Source organism: Carcharodon carcharias, chromosome 18 (assembly GCF_017639515.1).
Source record: "Carcharodon carcharias isolate sCarCar2 chromosome 18, sCarCar2.pri, whole genome shotgun sequence".
In the NCBI taxonomy this organism is placed as follows: Eukaryota; Metazoa; Chordata; class Chondrichthyes; order Lamniformes; family Lamnidae; genus Carcharodon; species Carcharodon carcharias.
In genome coordinates this window covers 81,545,888-81,563,557 of record NC_054484.1, presented here as the reverse complement: position 1 = coordinate 81,563,557, position 17,670 = coordinate 81,545,888, and the positions used below count along the sequence as shown (strand labels likewise).

The following is a 17,670-nucleotide window of genomic DNA, read 5'->3' as shown; positions in this document are numbered from 1 at the left end:
CTGTCTCCACCACACTCTCAGTGCATTCCAGACCCTAACCACTCGATTGACCCTGTCTCCACCACACTCTCAGTGCATTCCAGACCCTAACCACTCGATTGACCCTGTCTCCACCAAACTCTCAGGCAGTGCATTCTAGACCCTAACCACTTGATTGGCCCTGTCTCCACCACACTCTCAGACAGCATATTCCAGATCCTAACCACTCGATTGACCCTGTCTCCACCACACTCTCAGGCAGTGCATTCCAGATCCTAATCACTCGATTGACCCTGCCTCCACCACAATCTCAGGCAGTGCATTCCAGATCCTAACCACTTGATTGACCCTGTCTCCACCACACTGTCAGACAGCGTATTCCAGATCCTAACCACTTGATTGACCCTGTCTCCACCACACTCTCAGGCAGTGCATTCCAGATCCTAATCACTCGATTGACCCTGCCTCCACCTCAATCTCAGATGGTGCATTCCAGATCCTAATCACTCGATTGACCCTGCCTCCACCTCAATCTCAGACAGTGCATCTCAGATCCTAACCACTCACTGCATGAGTTTGTCCTCATGTCGCCATTGCTTCTTTTTCCAATTACCTTAAATCTGTTCCCTCATTCTTGATCCTTCCATGAGTGGAAACAGATTTTCCCTATCTACTCAGTCCAGACACCTCATGATTTTGAAGACCTCTATCAAATCTCCTCTCAGCCTTCTCTTCTCCAAATAAAATGGCCCCAACTTCTCCAATGTATCTCCATAACTGAAGTTCCTCATCTCTGGAACCATTCTCATGAATCTTTTCTGTTCTCTCTCCAATACATTCACATCCTTCCTAAAGTTGGCACCCAGGACTGGACACAGTACTCCAGTTGAGGCCGAAGGTGATGATGAGAAATTCATCAAATGACCAGCATCTTACCAGTTATTGCATTATGTTTCTGCTCTGCAATTTGCCTTGTGGAAGACAAGTGTATCTTATGATTTACATTAGCAGATTTATGTGAATAGTTTGTGTTTGCTCCCTGTTTGCAGTCAGGCAGTCATTTCTGGAGGTCACTGTATGGATCCCATGGGAATTTTGTACAATAATTTCATTTACTTATCTTTGTAAACAATTGCAACAAATGTGGGATTGAAGGCAAACGAGTTTATTTTTGATTTGCTGCCACTGAACATTTTTGTCACTCTTTCAAAAATAAAGGCAAGATTTTCGCATGAAAGTTGAGATTTTTCAGCTGCTTGCTAATATACTAAGAAGCAAAGAACTGACATGTTTAGCTTTTTATCCTCACAAAGTGGCATAATTTTTGGACTGAGCTCTGTTATATCATACTTTTGCGTCACTTGGTTTTAATAAGCTGTTCTCTAAAGGATTTGGTCAGGACTTCAACTTAATTGTTGGCTGCTCTAAACTTTCATAACTTCAATTTATTCCAAACTCCTTTTGGGTGTTGTCATATGTTTAATGCTGCCTTAGAAAATATGTAAGCAGACACATGTTGCAATGCGGAGTACTCCGTTTCTTTCAGCTTTAACTACTTAAAGCAACAAAATGGTTGTGGTCCTATTGTCATTTGGTGCTTCCACCTTAGGGAGCTGGGTTTGAATCTGTGGCCTGGTTAATTAGATAGAATGCCTATACTTCCAATTGGCTGTACAAATTCTAACTGAAGTGAGCAGTGTGACCTGAGATAAAAACAAAAAAACTGCGGATGCTGGAAATCCAAAACAAAAACAGAATTACTTGGAAAAACTCAGCAGGTCTGGCAGCATCGGCGGAGAAGAAAAGAGTTGACGTTTCGAGTCCTCATGACCCTTCGACAGAACTTGAGTTCGAGTCCAAGAAAGAGTTGAAATATAAGCTGGTTTAAGGTGTGTGGGGGGGTGCAGAGAGAGAGAGAAGTGGGGGGGGTTGTGGTTGTAGGGACAAACAAGCAGTGATAGAAGCAGATCATCAAAAGATGTCAACAACAATAGAACAAAAGAACACATAGGTGTTAAAGTTGGTGATATTATCTAAACGAATGTGCTAATTAAGAATGGAGGGTAGGGCACTCTAGTGGGGGTGGAGGGAGCATAAAAGATTTTAAAATATTTAAAAATAATGGAAATAGGTGGGAAAAGAAAAATCTATATAATTTATTGGGGAAAAAAAGGAAGGGGGAAACAGAAAGGCGTTGGGGATGGAGGAGGGAGCTCAAGACCTAACGTTGTTGAATTCAATATTCAGTCCGGAAGGTTGTAAAGTGCCTAGTCGGAAGATGAGGTGTTGTTCCTCCAGTTTGCGTTGGGCTTCACTGGAACAATGCAGCAAGCCAAGGACAGACATGTGGGCAAGAGAGCAGGGTGGAGTGTTAAAATGGCAAGCGACAGGGAGGTTTGGGTCATTCTTGCGGACAGACCGCAGGTGTTCTGCAAAGCGGTCGCCCAGTTTACGTTTGGTCTCTCCAATGTAGAGGAGGCCACATTGGGAACAACAAATGCAGTAGACTAAGTTGGGGGAAATGCAAGTGAAATGCTGCTTCACTTGAAAGGAGTGTTTAGGCCCTTGGACGGTGAGGAGAGAGGAAGTGAAGGGGCAGGTGTTGCATCTTCTGCGTGGGCATGGGGTGGTGCCACAGGAGGGCGTTGAGGAGTAGGGGGTGATGGAGGAGTGGACCAGGGTATCCCGGAGGGAACGATCCCTACGGAATGTCAATGGGGGGGTGAAGGGAAGATGTGTTTGGTGGTGGCATCATGCTGGAGTTGGCGGAAATGGCGGAGGATGATCCTTTGAATGCGGAGGCTGGTGGGGTGATAAGTGAGGACAAGGGGGACCCTATCATGTTTCTGGGATGGAGGAGAAGGCGTGAGGGCGGATGCGCGGGAGATGGGCCGGACACGGTTGAGGGCCCTGTCAACGACCGTGGGTGGAAAACCTTGGTTAAGGAAGAAGGAGGACATGTCAGAGGAACTGTTTTTGAAGGTAGCATCATCGGAACAGATGCGACGGAGGCGAAGGAACTGAGAGAATGGGATGGAGTCCCTACAGGAAGCGGGGTATGAGGAGCTGTAGTCGAGATAGCTGTGGGAGTCGGTAGGATAGTCTATCACCAGAGATTTAGACAGAGAGGTCAAGGAAGGGAAGGGAAGTGTCAGAGATGGACCACGTGAAATGATGGAGGGGTGGAGATTGGAAGCAAAATTAATAAATTTTTCTAAGTCCTGACAAGAGCATGAAGCAGCACCAAAGTAATCATCGATGTACCGGAGAAAGAGTTGTGGAAGGGGGCCGGAGTAGGACTGGAACAAGGAATGTTTCACATACCCCATAAAGAGACAGGCATAGCGTTGACGTTGACAGGGCCCTCAACTGTGTCTGGCCCAGGGCCCTCAACCGTGTCCGGCCCATCTCCCGCGCATCCGCCCTCACGCCTTCTCCTCCCTCCCAGAAACATGATAGGGTCCCCCTTGTCCTCACTTATCACCCCACCAGCCTCCGCATTCAAAGGATCATCCTCCACCATTTCCGCCAACTCCAGCATGATGCCACCACCAAACACATCTTCCCTTCACCCCCCCATCGGCATTCCGTAGGGATCGCTCCCTCCGAGACACCCTGGTCCACTCCTCCATCACCCCCTACTCCTCAACCCCCTCCTGTGGCACCACCCCATGCCCACGCAAAAGATGCAACACTTGCCCCTTCACTTCCTCTCTCCTCACTGTCCAAGGTCCCAAACACTACTTTCAAGTGAAGCAGCATTTCACTTGCATTTCCCCCAACTTAGTCGACTGCATTCGTTGTTCCCAATGTGGTCTCCTCTACATTGGAGAGACCAAACGTAAACTGGGCGACCGCTTTGCAGAACACCTGCGGCCTGTCCGCAAGAATGACCCAAACCTCCCTGTCGCTTGCCATTTTAACACTCCACCCTGCTCTCTTGCCCAAATGTCTGTCCTTGGCTTGCTGCATTGTTCCAGTGAAGCCCAATGCAAACTGGAGGAAGAACACCTCATCTTCTGACTAGGCACTTTACAACCTTCCGGACTGAATATTGAATTCAACAACTTTAGGTCTTGAGCTCCCTCCTCCATCCCCACCCCCTTTCTGTTTCCCCCTTCTTTTTTTTCCAATAAATTATATAGATTTTCCTTTTCCCACCTATTTCCATTATTTTTAAATATTTTAAAATCTTTTATGCTCCCTCCACCCCCACTAGAGCTATACCTTGAGTGCCCTACCATCCATTCTTAATTAGCACATTCGTTTAGATAATATCACCAACTTTAACACCTATGTGTTCTTTAGTTCTATTGTTGTTGACATCTTTTGATGATCTGCTTCTATCACTGCTTGTTTGTCCCTACAACCACATCCCCCCCCCTTCTCTCTCTCTCTCTCTCTCTCTCTCCGCCCCCCCCCCACCCCCGCCAAAAACCAACTTATATTTCAACTCTTTCTTGGACTCGAACTCAAGTTCTGTCGAAGGGCTCGAAACGTCAACTCTTTTCTTCTCCGCCGATGCTGCCAGATCTGCTGAGTTTTTCCAGGTAATTCTGTTTTTGTTTTGTGTGACCTGAGCTCCTACTGAGTGGCTGCCTGCGTTAGAAAATTGGCTGTAATTAAGCACTCAATTGGCAATCTTGTTCAGAAGGGTTGCCAGGACAATTGGTGTAGGAAATGGAATTAAAATCAGAAAGTGCTGGAATTCTCAACAGGTCTGGTAGCATTGGTAGAGAGAGAAACAGAGTTAATGTTTTGATAAAAACAAAAAAACTGCGGATGCTGGAAATCCAAAACAAAAACAGAATTACCTGGAAAAACTCAGCAGGTCTGGCAGCATCGGCGGAGAAGAAAAGAGTTGACGTTTCGAGTCCTCATGACCCTTCGACAGAACTTGAGTTCGAGTCCAGGAAAGAGCTGAAATATAAGCTGGTTTAAGGTGTGTGTGTGGGGGGCGGAGAGATAGAGAGACAGAGAGGTGGAGGGGGTTGGTGTGGTTGTAGCGACAAACAAGCAGTGATAGAAGCAGATCATCAAAAGATGTCAACAACAATAGTACAATAGAACACATAGGTGTTAAAGTTAAAGTTGGTGATATTATCTAAACGAATGTGCTAATTAAGAATGGATGGTAGGGCACTCAAGGTATAGCTCTAGTGGGTTTTTTTTTATATAATGGAAATAGGTGGGAAAAGGAAAATCTTTATAATTTATTGGGAAAAAAAAAGAAGGGGGAAACAGAAAGGGGGTGGGGATGGGGGAGGGGACTCACGACCTAAAGTTGTTGAATTCAATATTCAGTCCGGAAGGCTGTAAAGTCCCTAGTCGGAAGATGAGGTGTTGTTCCTCCAGTTTGCGTTGGGCTTCACTGGAACAATGCAGCAAGCCAAGGACAGACATGTGGGCAAGAGAGCAGGGTGGAGTGTTAAAATGGCAAGCGACAGGGAGGTTTGGGTCATTCTTGCGGACAGACCGCAGGTGTTCTGCAAAGCGGTCGCCCAGTTTACGTTTGGTCTCTCCAATGTAGAGGAGACCACATTGGGAGCAACGAATGCAGTAGACTAAGTTGGGGGAAATGCAAGTGAAATGCTGCTTCACTTGAAAGGAGTGTTTGGGTCCTTGGACGGTGAGGAGAGAGGAAGTGAAGGGGCAGGTGTTGCATCTTTTGCGTGGGCAAGGGGTTGTGCCATAGGAGGGGGTTGAGGAGTAGGGGGTGATGGAGGAGTGGACCAGGGTGTCCCGGAGGGAGCGATCCCTACGGAATGCCGATAAGGGGGGTGAAGGGAAGATGTGTTTGGTAGTGGCATCATGCTGGAGTTGGCGGAAATGGCGGAGGATGATCCTTTGAATGCGGAGGCTGGTGGGGTGATAAGTGAGGACAAGGGGGACCCTATCATGTTTCTGGGAGGGAGGAGAAGGAGTGAGGGCGGATGCGCGGGAGATGGGCCGGACACGGTTGAGGGCCCTGTCAACGACCGTGGGTGGAAAACCTCGGTTAAGGAAGAAGGAGGACATGTCAGAGGAACTGTTTTTGAATGTAGCATCATCGGAACAGATGCGACGGAGGCGAAGGAACTGAGAGAATGGGATGGAGTCCTTACAGGAAGTGGGGTGTGAGGAGCTGTAGTCGAGATAGCTGTGGGTGTCGGTGGGTTTGTAATGGATATTGGTGGACAGTCTATCACCAGAGATTGAGACAGAGAGGTCAAGGAAGGGAAGGGAAGTGTCAGAGATGGACCACGTGAAAATGATGGAGGGGTGGAGATTGGAAGCAAAATTAATAAATTTTTCCAAGTCCTGACGAGAGCATGAAGCAGCACCGATGATTATTTCGGTGCTGCTTCATGCTCTCGTCAGGACTTGGAAAAATTTATTAATTTTGCTTCCAATCTCCACCCCTCCATCATTTTCACGTGGTCCATCTCTGACACTTCCCTTCCCTTCCTTGACCTCTCTGTCTCAATCTCTGGTGATAGACTGTCCACCAATATCCATTACAAACCCACCGACACCCACAGCTATCTCGACTACAGCTCCTCACACCCCACTTCCTGTAAGGACTCCATCCCATTCTCTCAGTTCCTTCGCCTCCGTCGCATCTGTTCCGATGATGCTACATTCAAAAACAGTTCCTCTGACATGTCCTCCTTCTTCCTTAACCGAGGTTTTCCACCCACGGTCGTTGACAGGGCCCTCAACCGTGTCCGGCCCATCTCCCGCGCATCCGCCCTCACTCCTTCTCCTCCCTCCCAGAAACATGATAGGGTCCCCCTTGTCCTCACTTATCACCCCACCAGCCTCCGCATTCAAAGGATCATCCTCCGCCATTTCCGCCAACTCCAGCATGATGCCACTACCAAACACATCTTCCCTTCACCCCCCTTATCGGCATTCCGTAGGGATCGCTCCCTCCGGGACACCCTGGTCCACTCCTCCATCACCCCCTACTCCTCAACCCCCTCCTATGGCACAACCCCTTGCCCACGCAAAAGATGCAACACCTGCCCCTTCACTTCCTCTCTCCTCACCGTCCAAGGACCCAAACACTCCTTTCAAGTGAAGCAGCATTTCACTTGCATTTCCCCCAACTTAGTCTACTGCATTCGTTGCTCCCAATGTGGTCTCCTCTACATTGGAGAGACCAAACGTAAACTGGGCGACCGCTTTGCAGAACACCTGCGGTCTGTCCGCAAGAATGACCCAAACCTCCCTGTCGCTTGCCATTTTAACACTCCACCCTGCTCTCTTGCCCACATGTCTGTCCTTGGCTTGCTGCATTGTTCCAGTGAAGCCCAACGCAAACTGGAGGAACAACACCTCATCTTCCGACTAGGGACTTTACAGCCTTCCGGACTGAATATTGAATTCAACAACTTTAGGTCGTGAGTCCCCTCCCCCATCCCCACCCCCTTTCTGTTTCCCCCTTCTTTTTTTTTCCCAATGAATTATAAAGATTTTCCTTTTCCCACCTATTTCCATTATATAAAAAAAAACCCACTAGAGCTATACCTTGAGTGCCCTACCATCCATTCTTAATTAGCACATTCGTTTAGATAATATCACCAACTTTAACTTTAACACCTATGTGTTCTATTGTACTATTGTTGTTGACGTCATTAATGTTTTGAGTTGACTTCTTAGGTTCTGAAGAAGAATCATATTGGACTTGAAACATCAACTCAGTTTCTCTCTCCATCAGTGCTACCAGACCTGCTCAGTAATTCCTGCACTTTGTTTTTATTTCAGATTTCAGCATCTACTGTATTTTGTTTTTATTTTAGGAAATGAATTGTTACTCTTCTGAAGCCCAGATTAAGGCACATATTGGCAGAGAACAGAGGGAGTTTTAAACTGTCTGCACCGTGCTTAACTTGGGAGTGTTTGAGGCTGAGTACGAAATGTGAAGAAGTGTTTGTTCTGCCATACTTCACATTTTTAATGAACAGTAAGTGTTAAGGCCAACTCCACACCACCCCCCACTACCTGCAACAAGCCCTCACAAAAAAAGCCTGGCTCATCCACAGACTTTATTGTAAGTATGATTCATACTTTGTGGTATTTTTGAGGTTGAGGTAACACCAAGATGACATGTTGGAGATGGAAACTTGGAGCCAATTGGACCCTTTGTTTTTAATCCTTTCATAGGATGTGGGTGTCTCTAGCCAGGCCAGTATTTATTGCCAATCCCTAATTGCCCTTGAGAAGGTTTTGGTGAGCTGCCTCTTGAATCATTCAGTTCATGTGGTGTTAGTACACTTGCAGTGCTTTTGGGAAGGAGTTCCAGAATTTTGACCCAGCGACAGTGAAGGAACAGTGGTATATTTCCAAGTCAGGATGGTGTGTGGCTTGGAGCAGAATTTGCAGGTGGTGGTGTACCCATGTGTCAGCTGCCCTTGATAAAAACAAAAAAACTGCGGATGCTGGAAATCCAAAACAAAAAATGAAAAATATCTGGAAAAACTCAGCAGGTCTGGCAGCATCAGCGGAGAAGAGCACAGTTGACGTTTCAAGTCCTCATAACCCTTCAACAGAACTAAGTAAAAATAGGAGAGGGGTGAAATATAAGCTGCTTTAAAGTTGGGGGGGAGAGAGAGAGAGAGAGAGAGAAGGGGGGGGGTGTTTGTTGGGACAAGCAAGCAGTGATAGAAGGAGATAACCAAAAGATATCACAGACAAAAGAACAAAGAGGTGTTGAAGGTGGTGATATTATCTAAAATTATGTGCTGAATGGATAGCAGGACAAGCAAGGCAGCTCTACTGGGGGTAGGGTGAAATAAGACTAAAAGGGCATAAAAGGTATAGAAAAATGATCGGTGAGATACATTAAAAATAATGGAAATAGGTGGGAATAGAAAAATCTATATAAATTATTGGAAAAAACGAGGAGGGGGAAGAAATGGAAAGGGGGTGGGGATGGAGGAGGGAGTTTAAGATCTAAAATTGTTGAACTCAATATTCAGTCCGGAAGGCTGTAAAATGCCTAGTCGGAAGATGAGGTGCTGTTCCTCCAGTTTGCGTTGAGCTTCACTGGAACATTGCAGCAGCCAAGGACAGACATGTGGGCAAGAGAGCAGGGTGGAGTGTTAAAATGGCAAGCGACATGGAGGTCTGGGTGATGCTTGTGGACAGACCGAAGGTGTTCTGCAAAGCAGTCACCCAGTCTGCGTTTGGTCTCTCCAATGTAGAGGAGACCGCATTGGGAGTAACGAATGCAGTAGACTAAGTTGAAGGAAATACAAGTGAAATGCTGCTTCACTTGAAAGGAGTGTCTGGGCCCTTAGACGGTGAGGAGAGAGGAAGTGAAGGGGCAGGTGTTGCATATCTTGCGTTTGCATGGAGAGGTACCTTAGGAGGGGGTTGAGGAGTAGGAGGTGATGGAGGAGTGGACCAGGGTGTCACAGAGGGAACAATCCCTATGGAATGTCGCCGGGAGGATGAAGGGAAGGTGTGTTTGGTGGTGGCATCATGCTGGAGTTGTCGGAAATGGCGGAGGATGATCCTTTGAATGCGGAGGCTGGTGGGTTTAAAAGTGAGGACAAGGGGGTCCCTATCATGTTTCTGGGAGGGAGGAGAAGGCTTGAGGGTGGATGCGCGGGAGATGGGCTGGACACGGTTGAGGGCCCTGTCAACTACCGTGGGTGGAAAACCTCGGTTAAGGAAGAAGGAGGACATGTATGACATGTCCACAAGCATCACCCAGACCTCCCTGTCGCTTGCCATTTTAACCCTCCACCCTGCTCTCTTGCCCACATGTCTGTCCTTGGCTTGCTGCATTGTTCCAGTGAAGTTCAACGCAAGCTGGAGGAACAGCTCCTCATCTTCCGACTAGGCACTTTACAGATTTCCGGACTGAATATTGAGTTCAACAATTTTAGATCTTAAACTCCCTCCTCCATCCCCACCGCCTTTCCATTTCTTCCCCCTCCTCCTTGTTTTTTCCAATAATTTATATAGATTTTTCTTTTCCCACCTATTTCCATTATTTTTAATGTATTCCACCGATCATTTATCTATACCTTTTATGCCCTTTTAGTCTTATTTCACCCCATCCCCACTAGCGCTACCTTGCTTGTCCTGCTATCCAACACATTCTTTTAGATAATATCACCACATTCAACACCTCTTTGTTCTTTTGTCTGTGACTTCTTTTGGTTATCTCTTCTATCACTGCTTGCTTGTCCCAACAACCAACTCCCTTCTCTCTCTCTCTCTCTCTCTCTCTCTCTCCCCCCCCCCCCAACCCCACAAAGCAGCTTATATTTCACCCCTCTCCTATTTTTACTTAGTTCTGTTGAAGGGTCATGAGGACTCAAAACGTCAACTGTACTCTTCTCCGCCGATGCTGCCAGACCTGCTGAGTTTTTCCAGGTATTTTTTATTTTTTGTATCAGCTGCCCTTGTCCTGCTAAGTTATAGAGCCCACTGGTTTGGAAGGTGTTGTCGACAATGGAGGTTGGACGAATTGCTACAACACATCTTGTACATAGTACACACTGCTGCCACTATGACGGTGGTGGAGTGCATGTTTAAAGTGGTGGATAGGGTGCCAGTCAAACAGGTTATTTTGCCCTGGATGGCATAAAGCTTGTGTGTTGTTGGAGCTTCACTCATCTAGGCAAGTGGAGAAAGTATTGCATCACACTCCTGAATTGTGCCTTGTAGATGGCCAGATAGCCCTAACTGGACCTGAAGTAGGTAGTTGTTTTGGTAAGCTGCACAGTTTTAGCCAATTAAACTCCAGTATTAACCTACTTCTCAATTGGGGTTAGGATTGCCAACCTTTTAGGATAGTCTTGGAGTCTCCAAGAATTGAAGATTAATCTCTTAGACACTGCTGTGAGCAATTTGGGAGAAAAATAATTTTCTTTGAACGTTACCATTTACTAGTTATAAGTATATTGGAAATGAGGAAGAAGTATGTTTGGGTAGGCATAGACAAGAAATCATGTGATGAAACATCCAGGAATGTGTCCAACTCTAATTGGCAACCGTACTTGTGGTCTCTAAGGCTTGTCCTTACTAATCTGACTTTGGTTTAGCAGGGGCGAGTGTCCGCTCCACATTGGGTAGGTAGAAACATTATAAATGGCTATAATTGTGCAACAGCTTGGTTTGGATATTTTCAAACATGGTAATAGGGACTTGCATGTGTCAGATATCTGGTTGACTATAAAATGATAGAGAAAGTAGAGTGAGTTGTCTTTTTGATTTTCACTGTTCTGTGTTTCCTTTGCACTTTACAGTCCCTTATTTTTGATGAAGTTGACCTATCGGATGCAAGTGTTGCCGAATCAAGCACAAAAAACGTCAACAACAGCTTCACGGTATGTCTTCACATTATCCAAGTATTCGGAGATTGACCTGACTGCTGGGGTTATTACCAAACAGACTCATGGAGATCTTTGTCAGTTACTATTACCTCAGTGTTTATGTTGTGTATGAAACCTATGACCATATTCTTTCTTATGCAATTGAATACTTGGGGGGAATGACTTGGAATACTTTAGAATTATTGGTGCCATTCAATAGGAGCCATCTTTGACTGTCTTCCCAACTTCATTTGTATTTGTTAGCTTGACTCAATTGGTAGGACTTTTAACTCTTGAGTTAGACATTGTTGAGTCAGGCCCAACTACAGCACTGAGTACTTAATCTCATATATGTGGATGTTCAGTCATTGAGTATGTTCAAGACAGAAATTGATAGATTACTGGTGGCTAATGACCAAGGAATATGGAAATAGTGCGGGCAAGTGGCATTGAGGGAGATCATCAGCCATGATCTAACTGAATGGTGGAGCAGGCTTGATGGGCTGAATGATAAACTCCTGTACCTCTGATGCATTTATTGCCCAACCCTAATTGCCCTTGAGAAGGTGGTGGTGAGCTGCCTTCTTGAACCATTGCAGTCCATGTGGTGTAGGTACATCCACAGTGCTGTTAGGGAGGGAGTTCCAGGATTTGACCAAGCGACAGTGAAGGAACGGCGATATATTTCCAAGCCTGTGTTGGGGGGAGGGTAACTTCCAGGTGGTGATGTTCCCATGTGTCTGCTGCCCTTGTCTTTTGTTGGTAGAGGTCACAGCTTTGGAAGGTGCTGTGAAAGGAACCTTGGTGAGTTGCTGCAGTGCCTATTAGATGGTACACACAGTTGCCATTATAAGTCGGCGATGGAGGGAGTAAATGTTTAAGGTGTTGGGCTGCTTTGTCCTAGTTGGTTTTAAGCTTCTTGAGTGTTGTTGGAGCTGCACTCATCCAGGTAAGTGGAGAGTGTTGCATCATACCCCTGACTTGTGCCTTATCAATGGTGGACAGGCTTTGGGGAGTCTGGAGATGAGTTCCTCTCTGCAGACTTCCCTGCTGCTGACCTGCTCTTGTAGCCGTAGTGTTTTTATGGCTGTTCCAGTTCAATTTGTGCTCAATGGTAACCCCGGGATGGTGATGGTAATGCCATTGCATCTTTTGTTGGAGAATATCATTGTTACTTGCCGTGTATCTACCCAAGTCTGAATATTGTCCAGGTCTTGCTGCATATGGACACGGCCTGCTCAATATCTGCGAATGGTGCTGAACATAGAAACGTAAAAAATAGGAGCAGGAGTGGGTCATTCGGCCCTTTGAGCCTTCTCCGCCATTCATTATGATCATGGCTGATCATCCAATTCAATAGCCTGCTCCCGCTTTCTCCCCATATCCTTTGATCCCTTTCGCCCCAAGAGCTATATCTAACTCCTTCTTGAAAACGACAACATTGTGCAATCATTCGTGAGCATCCCCAGTTCTGACCTTATGATGGTATCGGAAGGTCATTGATAAAGCAGCTGAAGATGGTTGGGCCGAGGACACTACCCTGAGAAACTCCTGCAGTGATGTCCTACCACAGAGATGATTGGCCTCCAACTACCACAATCATCTTCCTTTCTGTTAGGTATGAATCCTCAACCAGTGAAGAGTTTTTCCCGATTACCATTGACTTCAATTTTGCCGGGGGTCTTTGATTCTCTCTCTCTCTCTCTCTCTCTTTCTCTCCCTCTCTCTCTCCCTTTCTCACCCGCTCACCTGTAAATATCTTGGTTGATTCCCTTAAAATACAATGTGTATTCCATTTCATAAAATTGGCTGGGTTGCCTTTTCTGAATGAATGAACTGCTGATAAAATCACAGCATTGCACATTTTAGTAAAATTGCAATTCGTGCAGAAGCAATCTTGTTAGTGGAAATGAAGAAATGGTAGCCAGTCATCATGCACTTACAATAATGATTTTTTAATGCTGGACCTACAGATAACAAGGCACTTAACTGGTGCAATTGTTGGTTTGTTTGTTCATTGTCCCTGTGGAACGAACAATTACAGTTGAAAAATGGGCAAGTGGCAGCAGGGATATTCCTGATTTACTGAGTGCTGCAAGCTACAGTGGGAATTTTAACTTTCCTACAGAAAAAATGGTTTAATAAAGATTGTAATTTCTAAAATTAATACCAATTCCATCAACTTAGTTTTCATAGCACAATGAATGTATTGCATAAAATCGCCATGTCAGTGTTAGTAATTTTACAGGATTTTTATGAAATAACCGAGTGAGAGAGGGACAACCACAGTCTTTTGAGAGCTCTGTATCCTCAATAGTAGTATAGGTTTAAGAAATTTAGTTTAAGATCAGAATGATCAAGGCAAGGCAGTCTAGCTTTAAGAAATCTTTGACCTTAATTGCCTTTAATCAGGAACGCCTCCAAGCCTAAAAGGATAACAGGCAGAGAAATAGTTCAGTTGGGAAGAAGAGCTTAAAGAGGAAGGAGCTGCGAGTGAGAAGAGACATGTGGAAAATTCATCCCTGTGCAGTTTGGCTCATCACTGCAGAGCTGCCGTGAGTGAATAAACCTGACTTGTTTTTACCATTGAGCTCTGGTCTGTGTGTCTAATTGACTACTGGTTCCTGGGCCTGCTTCAGAATTTTATAGTAGATTGAAAGAGAAAAAAAATACTCTCAAAGGTCTTAAAACCTGATATAGCAACTTTAGAAACATTCTTAACATGTTGTTCTATTAAATGCTGTTCTCTGTTGCTGCTTTACTCCTGTCTGCAGCAAGCAGGCACGGAGATCAAACTTTGCAACAACTTTAAATTGTCTGGGATTTTATCATTAAGGTGAATGTTGCTCGGACAGAATACTTGACGTTTCTAGCTTGTGTCTGCACCATTGCTATGTTGATATAACTACTGGTAAAATTTCATCCAAAACTTACACTAAGTCCCACTTGCTAATCTACGTTTTGGCCCCTGGTTAAACAATGCCTTGATTTTAAAATTCTCAACCTTGTTTTCAAATCCCTCCATGGCCTCATCCTTCTCTTCCTCTGTAATCTCCTGCAGCCCTAAACTCCCTAGATCTTTGCACTACTCCAGTTCTGGCCTCCTGAGCACCCTGATTTTAATCACTTCACCATTGGCAACTGTGCCTTCAACTGCCAAGGCCCTCTGGAATTTCTTACTAAGGGCCCTCTGCCTCTCCGCTTTGCCTTTCTTTCTTGTGTGTGTCTCGCTCCCTCCTTTTGAGACACTCCTTTATAACCTCCTTCTTTGACCAAGCTTTTGATCATCTACCCCAATATCTCTATACGTGGCTTTGTGTCGCATTCTGTTTGATAATGCTTCGGTAAGGTCCCTAGGGATGTTTTACTATGTTAGAATGTTATCTAAGTGCAAGTTGCAGCCGGTGTTTAGAGGACTGAGGTGCACATGAACTTAACCAAATTGGTAAATTTTGTGTATGTACATTGTCTGCACTTCCTTGCTTTAATCTATATTTTCTCAAAATTGAAATAAAGTTTAAGTTTCCAACTCTACCTATCAAAATGTTATGTGGATGAAAGCATTTGGTTTCAAGCTTAAATCACATGCTGCTGTTGACATTAACAATCTACCCTCAGGAAGGGGGAAGATTTCTGTTACACTGTCATCAGTACACATATCTGGCTCTTGATGAACAAAAACATACAGCTAACAATCTAAAAACACATCTAACTGCTTTTTGTGGGACTTGATTTAAAACTTTGATCAGGGGCTGGTGTTTTGCAGCCAGGATTTGAACTCACTTTGAAATGAGCTCTGGAAGTTGAATTGCTCTCTATCTGCATCAATTGGAGTGTCACCTGTGGCACAGGGGGTAGCACTTCTGCTTGAGTTGGAAGGTTGTAGGTCAAGCCTGACTGCACAGACTTGAGCGTGTAATCTAGGCTAATGCTTGTGTTGAGGGAGTGCTGCATTGTTAGAGATGCTCTATTTCAGATGAGATATTAAACTGAGTCCCCATTTGGCCTCTCAGGTCAACAAAGAAGATCCTCTAGCACTGTTTTGAAGAGGAGCAGAGGTGTTCTTGTTTCCTGAGCAATAATTATACCTCCATCAACATCTTTTAAAAACAGATTTGTAGCAGCCAATTTGTGCATTTCCTATGTTAACGCAGTGACTACATTTCAAGTACTCCATTGATTCAAAGGCACATTAGGACATCCTGAAGTCATGAAAGGCGCTGTATAAATGCAAGTTCTTTATTCTGTTAGTTGAATTTTCTAACAATATATGTATTGAGCTAGTTTTAACATTCACCTATATTACGTATGATATATTTTGAGATGCAGAAGCTAGGTCTATGACCAGCTAGAAAGATTAAGTCATGAGATTGTGCCTAGGTACGATTGGCATATACCAACCTATACCAACAGTGGTTGGAGGGGGGGCTTTTGGTTGGAGACATAATGTAGCTACAAAGTAATCCCAAAAATTGCAATACATTCCCAGCTTCTGGAAATGAATGCTGGGGTCTTACGATAGAAATCAAATGTAGGAAACACTTTAGGAAAATCATCATCTCCTCTTCTTAGGCAGTTCCTGGGAACCGGGAATGAATTCCTTCCTTCCACTCTGGTTTGATGGGCTCTGAAATGGCCGATGAGCCCAATATGCGATCTGCCGACTCTGCCACATGTGGGGCAGGTGGTGCTTGAACGGTTGAGTCAATGGGCTGTTTGGAGGTTTGTGCACTCCCTCCGACGCCACAACTTCACCTCTGCATGTTCCCAACAAAGTCTGGCCATGTATTCAGAGCCTTCTCAAATGAGGCTTCTCCAGTTTAGTCAATCACAAGCTAGGGTCTTCTTGAGTTGGCGGGGATGTTTTGAGACCATTCCTAAAGCCTTTCTGCTGTCTTCCTGGGAGGATCGTGCCATGACTGAGTTCCGAGTAGAGCAGTTACTTCGGGAGTCCAGTGTAGGAAAATAGCAGCAATAATAATCACATCCTGTACACATACTGTGCTTTAATGTAGAAAATCACCTAAACTTGTTATGCTGTAATATCAAGCCCCACTGTTCCCCGAGCTGCGACAAATGTGAAAAGTTTGACCAAACCACCAGATTGCCCTAATTCTATAGAACTGTTTAATTTAGATTAACAGAATATGAGCACCAGGTTTGTAAACTTAATAAGAAAATAACTGTTTATTGAACAAATTGTCTTTAACTAGTGGTAAAAGAAAGAAATATGAACTGCTAACTTCTAACTCTATAACTTAAACTTTACCCCTTCTTAAATCCCTTTACACAGACACACAGCAGACAGATGGATTTTAAGGGTGAGATAAAATAGTTCAATAGCACCAATCAGGATTAGATGGGTTGATTTTGACTGATGTCTTCCAAAACCTTTACAGTTTGTTGTTGATATGAGGTGGTCTCCCAGCACTCTCAGTCTGTGGCTCATTGGTTGATAAACTTGCTTTTCAATGCCTCTACTGGTGATTTCTCCCCTTTTCCTCTTGACGGGTTTTCAGAGAAGGCAAGTTAGAGATATGAGGAATAGCCAGCCAGCTACTATGACAGAATTACTGGAATCTTACAAAAACAGGAGAGAGAGGTTTTAGGTCTTCCCTCTTTGCAGGCTAGGGGCAGTACTGCCTGCACTGTTACCACCACAAAAACCCTGGTCATCTGGTCAGGAGCCAACTAAAATGCTGTTGTCAGGCAGTTCCCCTTAGTCCAGGACTCCTTTCTGGCATCATCCTGTTCTTTTATGGCACACTCTGTTCCAAGGTGGACACGTTGTAGATATTCTTCATCCTATTCCAGTGAGCATGTCTTTCTAACTGCAGCCATGGTAGTTTTTAAAGCCACAGTCCAAGAAAAATAAAAATAGGTTCTTTACATTATGAAAAATTGGTTTAGAGTCAAAGGTGGAGATATTGGGAAGGGTGAACAAGGTATTGATCAAAGTTAAAAGGTATTAAGGAAATTTGCCACTGGTGTGGCGACAGAAAGGAGAATGGACTAGAGGATGAGAGAGTTTGGGGGTGGGGGGTCAGTAGTGGAGTTTGGTGTATTTGATAATGGAGAAGGGTACAGAGATGGGTAGTACCACAAAGTTGGGAATTTCAGATTCCAGTTCTTGGAGAACTAGGAGCCAATAGTGGCCAGAAGTAATGAACAAACAAGTCTTGATGAGGGATGGGGTTCTGAACACCAGAGCCTGAATGAACTGAAAGTCTCTGGTAGGTGGCGGTCCTGAGACTGGCAAGAGAACTTTTGGAATCATTTAGTATGGAGGTGATGTTGATATTAATGAGGGTTCCTGTGGTAGATGAGCTGAGATAGGAGTCGAGGTTGGCGATGTTAGAGTTGGATATAGGCAGTCTTT

General features: G+C 44.9%; 1 protein-coding gene across 1 annotated transcript in view; it reads left to right on the top strand.

The window, feature by feature from the left end:
- LOC121290467 (diacylglycerol kinase eta-like) overlaps positions 1-17,670 on the top strand; it is a 383,823-nt gene that overhangs the window by 20,860 nt on the left and 345,293 nt on the right. The window contains exon 2 of the mRNA XM_041210907.1: positions 11,226-11,306. The gene's annotated coding sequence lies outside the window, so the exon portion shown is untranslated. The remainder of the gene's footprint in view (positions 1-11,225; positions 11,307-17,670) is intronic.